We start from the raw sequence: 6,000 nt of genomic DNA on the forward strand, positions 1-6,000 counted from the left end.
TACCTCAGTTTTCAGTAGACTATACTTTAATGTTATTAATGCTCTCTCCACACCATATCCTACCTAATTCAATGCCTTCTCTTTGTTCTGTATGTATTTTACACATCTCCTGTACAACACTTCATGCACCTGACAAAATGAAATTGGTTAGTCTACAAGGTGTCACCTGACTCCTGTCATTTTAGTTATTAGCCAAGTAGACTTGGGAAAGCCAGGGCTTATCCTTGGGCGTGAGATAAAACAGATCAACTATTGGGGATATGCTTAGTGCTTGTAACCCAGAATGGCCACTGTCAGAGACAGAAATGTTGGGCTCAATGGAACTTGGTCTGATCCAGCAAGGCACTTCTTATGTATTCCATGGCATTTCTTTTATATTGCAACACATGTCAAACTGTCATGACAATAAAGTTATCTGAATCTGAACCTTTTGATGTTTGTTCTTGATTGTAATACAAATTTCAAATTGAATAAAAGATGAAGAACTAAAGCATACAAATTCAGCAACAAAAAGCCTAACAAAAGAGACAGGTTTTTCGATATAAATTTATGCAATTTATATTCCGCCTTTCAGGCACTTCAAAGTGGATTGCATTCAGGTACTCTAAGTATATCCCTATCCCAGAGGGCTTACAATCTAAATTTGTACTTGAGGCAACAGAGGGTAAAAATGACTTACCCAAGGAACAGCAGCAGAATTTGAAACCTGATTTGCAGCCTGCTGTTCTAACCACTAGGCTACTTCTCCACTTCAATTTTATTTTTATATACCAATTTTCAAAATATAATCAAAATAGTTACAATAAAAATATAAAGCAGTAATCAAATACAAACCAAAGTTAGCAAAAACAAAAACAAAAAAAAAAAAACCCACCACATCTAAAAGTAAAAATCATAAAAAAACAAATCTATTTACCAACTAATAGAATGTCATGCAATCTTTCCCAGGAAGGGGAGCAGATCACAATGAAAAGCTATTTCTGTGATGGTTATAATTAAAAATTTAATTAGAGAATTTGACAGTGGAATGACACATTATGTTCTTATATATAATGGGACAAGTGATCAATTTCTAACATAAGCTGACTTAGCAACATTTCAAAAACAGTGAGAAGGAGCAACAGGCATACAAGCTTGACCATCTGCATGGTAACACTTGAGAGATCACCAGCTAAAACGTGGCCTGTGATCTTAGGCTCATTTTCAGCACCTCAAATTTGTGACTGATAATAAACCTAAACCTAGAGGGCTTATCTTTTGTGTCCTGCAACCTTATGGATAAATGTATCCACTTTGTGCTGAAAAATCAGCAGTAAGAGTCTTCGATGCCTACTGGAGAACATCTCTGGCATCATATTATTTTCATCAGCTTAATCACAGTAAATGAGGAAATCTAGCATGCATGCATGCATGCTCCACCTTCCCGGGGGAGAGGGGGAGGGCAAAATCTAGCCTTCTGCCTTGTTAGAAGGCTAGATTCCACTGAAAATGCATACTATGTTGCTACCTAGTCTGTAACAAGTTGCAGTGATACTGTGGCTAAAACACGCACCACCTTGCTAAAATTTCAAACCACCAAGCAGGATTAACTTATTCAAGCAAACTTATTCACATTAGATGATATGAATACAATTTTCAAAGCCATTATATCTGGGAAAATTGCCCTCTTATCCAGTCAAAACTATGTGGAGGCTTTTACAATGTGCATAATTTTATCCAAATTGAGGAAAAGACTTGCCAGAGGCATGTTTTGGGTGGGATTGTTAAAAGTACACACACTATTTTCAAACCAGTATGTTTACATGAAAATTTTACCTGCAGGTATAAATTCCATATTGGGGCTTTATACACAGGTAAATGTTTTTGAAAATTACCCTGCTCCCACAAATTCAGGCAACATTATAGGGTTGCCTCATTCAATTACAAAGACTGTCTTCTCATCGAGAAAAAGAACTTAGTCACAGTTGTCCATACCATGGTAACCACACAGTTGAATTACTGCAATGTACTTTATAAGGGATTAAGAAATAAAGCCCTTCACAAACTTCAGCTAATACAAAAAATCCACTGCACAAATAATAGAGGGATGCAAGCATCATGATCATATCACACCTGTTCCACTAAAACTTCTACCTATCAGACCCTCTCATGGAGCCAAATTCATAACCCTCAAGTTAACCTACAAAACCTTGAGAGGAAATTAACCTAGTCCTTCTGCAAGCCCTCCAAGATCCTCATCTGGTGCCTCCTACTAAGACCAGCAAACAAACAAAATCAAAAGAACGAATAACCATTGATGAACTTTCTTGGGAGCAGTATCGGCCCTATGGAACTCTCTCGAGGAAGAGTGCTGCTAAATACATGGCATCATATATTAGTGCCTGAACGTGCAGCTACAATCTATTGTTTTGCTGAAATGTATATTTTTAAATGTAGATCTACTGTTTCATCTATTTTAAATGTACTCCTTATCATCCACCACTCTTTCAGCTTAGAACTGTTACACTGCTACACTTACAGGTAATAAAGCCAAATAAAAAATGAAATAACTCCTTTGCTGCATGACACTTTGATGTCATTATAGTAGTTAAAGCTTTGGAATTGAGCAAGCTATAGAAGGACATGCAGGAGACTCTGCTTGCAATTATCTGTGTGACCTCAGCAAGTCATTTTAGCACCACGTCTCATTTTACGCAGCTGTACCAGTCTCCTGAGCTTATGCAGACAGACCTTGCACCCCAATGTTGGCTCCATCAAGTTAGCTACATTTCTGCAAACCCTTCAGATAGTTTTTTTTCCTCTTAGGTTTGCCAGGTAGTTTTGCTTCTTTACTGCCTCAGGAAAAAGTACTCACACAAATTTCTGCCTGCTTTTTGTGCATGTGCTTCTTTTAAAACAAAAATAAGCTACTTCTGATTTTTCAAAACTACCCATTCATATGCCTCCCTTAACCTAACCCCACCCTGGGAAAGCATCCAAAGTTATTCAGGCAAAAGTAGAGGGTGTTTACTAGCAGAAAGAGTTTTCATTATTGCTCTCAAAATGAACTGTTAAGATGTATATAGCTCAAAATGAATATTGGCAGGTAGTATGCAAATTTAACATGCACACACATCTTTCAATGAGGCAAGCTAGCGTCATAACCAAAAAGGTAAGTCACGGTTAAAAGCTGAAGGAAAAAAAGGCAGCAAGACCAACTCACAGCACAGTGCCTCAAAATTTAGAGTATTCAGGTGGTCAATTCACAAAGGCTAAAAAGACAATTACAACTGGCTGTAAAGCACAGCTCTGGCGTCCAGCCACACAATGGGGATACATAGGGACCTTCAGTTTCAGTTATTTGATAAATTCCCCGGAAAAATAAATGTTTATTACAAGAAGAAAAATATTTTACCCAGAAAAAGTCATTTTTTCAGACAACTCCTGTTTTTGTCTTTGTTGTAAAAAAAATTAAAAAAAATACTAAGTTGCCGGCAAAATAAAATCTGAAAATGAAGGTCCTTAAGAATACACTAATAGTAGGTTTTGTTTGTTTTTAAAATAAAAATGGACGACAAGCATTGTAGAATATATTTTGCAATGCCACCTCGTTTAAAAAAAAAACAAACACACACACCAAAATTAGACTGACGCACTGGATTCGTCTAATTAACAATTCTGTAGTATTGATACGGCACCAATCATATATTGAATTTAACTCCTATCATAGCTCGGTAATCTGACCTCTCTTCCTTAACATTAAGTAGAAACCGAGGTATATCTGAACACAAATTAGAATCTCTTTACATAAGGACCTCCTGCAAACTACCCCTGTTGTTACCGTAGTTCCCATGTACTAAAAATCACCAAAGATATGCATATAATAAAGCGTCATCTAAAACATCTGGCTCCCAAGAGATGGAAAGCAATTACATTTGAATTGTGTTTACAGGACATGGAATTATTCATTACTAGAAAAAGCCTCAAGATGCTAAAGTATAGAATGAAACCGCTGACCATAAGTGATACAAATCTCAGCGGGCCACGGACCCTCCTGCGATTGCTAAATCCCTTCCCCCACGCAAACACTCGGAGAAGCGGGCTGTGCTGTTAGGGGGCGAAGAAAAAGCTCTGCTCCAAAACACAAGCAGGAAAACCAGATGAAGGCACACAAATAACTTGATTAAAAGTCAAAATCATCCCAGTAACTAGGGGGGCACAGGCCGTCGAGACAGAAACCGACCTGCAGTCACCGACAGAGAATACGAGGGAAATGAAAGATAAAGGCAAGCAACAAACACGTATGCGCCGATCAAACCCGACTGCCCTGCAAAAGACAAAACCGTAAGGACCTTAGAAATAGAAGACAAACATCAAAACAGTGAGAGGCAACCAAAGATTTTCAAAGTGTTCTTCTTACCCTAGTTCTGTCCTCGATCCCCGGATTACAATCTGTCCATTGAATTATATCCACGAGAGCTTTAAAAGAGAAAAAGAAGCACCCTTATTTATGCTCGAGACTGCACAAAAGAAATCCCAGTCTCCAACCGCCATGCTCCAGGCAGCCTTCTACCCTGTATCAGAAAAGCTAAAACTAGAAGGGGAGGGGGGGGCAAAAGCAGCGGTGACGTCACTTGAGGGGCGGGGAAATTGCTTAGCTGAGTCCTCTTAACGAAGATTCAGAGAGAGGTTCTGGTTTTTCGATTCCGAGCACCACACAGACTAAGTACTCAGATTGTATCTTTTGAATTTCTTGTCCAGCCTTGCCGTGTTCCTGCCTTTGTTCTGCCTTGCCCTGCCGTGTTCCTGCCTTGCAGTTTTCCTCTCCTCTGCCTTCGCAGTCAGCCTTTCCTTGGACTGATCTCTGTTGCTGACCCAGGCTATCTTCTGAGCTTGCTTGCTCTCTGCTTGCCTCAACGTCTTCACCTCCACCTGGACACCGATCTCACTTGTTCTCTGACAGCCTCAACCCTTGCCTGGACACTGACCTTGCCAGTTCTCGATGCTGTCTGAACTGTGCCTGCCTTGCTCCTGCCTGACTCATCGTTTCTTGCACCCTGCCAGAGAAGTCCTGCTGGCCACCAGGACCTGCAGGTTCAACCCAAGGGGGGAAGGGCCAACCAGGTGGACGAGCTTGCTTCAGGGCACGTCAGCTGTTGCCTGCTAGGACCTGGTCCTGTTCACACACTCCAGCCTGTGCCAACCTAGCAGTAGCTCATGGGCTCACATCCTCCAGAGTGTGAAACTTTTAGCCAATGGAAAAGACTGTGTTGAGTTTCTCCAGGTTGTACCGTACTCCTTTGAAATTGTTGTTGGTAGGTTTTTATCTAGAGTTGCCAACAGACTCCAGATTTTCAGGACTGGTTGATCCAGTCCTGGTTTTATCCCAGTGCATGCTGGGATTTACTCTTGAGTTCCCTATTGCATTGGCTAAGAAAAGCAAGGCTAAGTATCTGGATTTATTCCAGCCTTTTTTACATTTTTTTTTCTTCTTTCTTCATTTTATTTCACTGTGGCTTGCTAGAAATTGCTACTTGCAATCTGAACCTTATTTTTTCCTGGTACCTGCTTAGTTGGCATTTCTCTTCTCTTTTCAGGTGATCACAAGCCATTACAGTCAGAACAGCTTCCTCTAAAGAAGGGGGGTCCCCAATGTTTTCAAGAAAAGGACCACATAGGACACCGAAAGGGCCAAGTCAAGGGGGGCAGGGTCCTCCTTAGGGTTTGTGGAGCCAGGGGAAGAAGGAAAGGGGGGAGAGAGAGCCCCTCGGAATTGTTTGCTGAGAAGAGTTTGAGGGGGCGGGCAGGAGATCACATCTGGCCTTTTTGATGACTTGAAATTTTGGGGAAGGGGGAGGCAAGGTTACCAGGGGTGCAGGGTGTGACAGTGACTTTGTCCCCTGCCTCCCCTTTTCTTCAATATCGGTCCATCTAGGAAAGTAGGGAGCAGGGAGGGTAAATGAATGATGGGATGGGGTATTTGTATGTGTGGTGTGCACTCTCTCTCTCAGCTCCATGCAC

General features: G+C 40.9%; 1 protein-coding gene across 1 annotated transcript in view; it reads right to left on the bottom strand.

Annotated features, from left to right (window-relative positions):
* Positions 1-4,706, bottom strand: part of SH3BP4 (SH3 domain binding protein 4) — a 168,693-nt gene extending 163,987 nt beyond the window's left edge. Inside the window, exon 1 of the mRNA XM_029606498.1 lies at positions 4,400-4,706. The gene's annotated coding sequence lies outside the window, so the exon portion shown is untranslated. The remainder of the gene's footprint in view (positions 1-4,399) is intronic.
* Positions 4,707-6,000: the final 1,294 nt, after the last annotated feature.

This window comes from Rhinatrema bivittatum, chromosome 6 (assembly GCF_901001135.1).
Source record: "Rhinatrema bivittatum chromosome 6, aRhiBiv1.1, whole genome shotgun sequence".
NCBI classification, from domain to species: Eukaryota; Metazoa; Chordata; class Amphibia; order Gymnophiona; family Rhinatrematidae; genus Rhinatrema; species Rhinatrema bivittatum.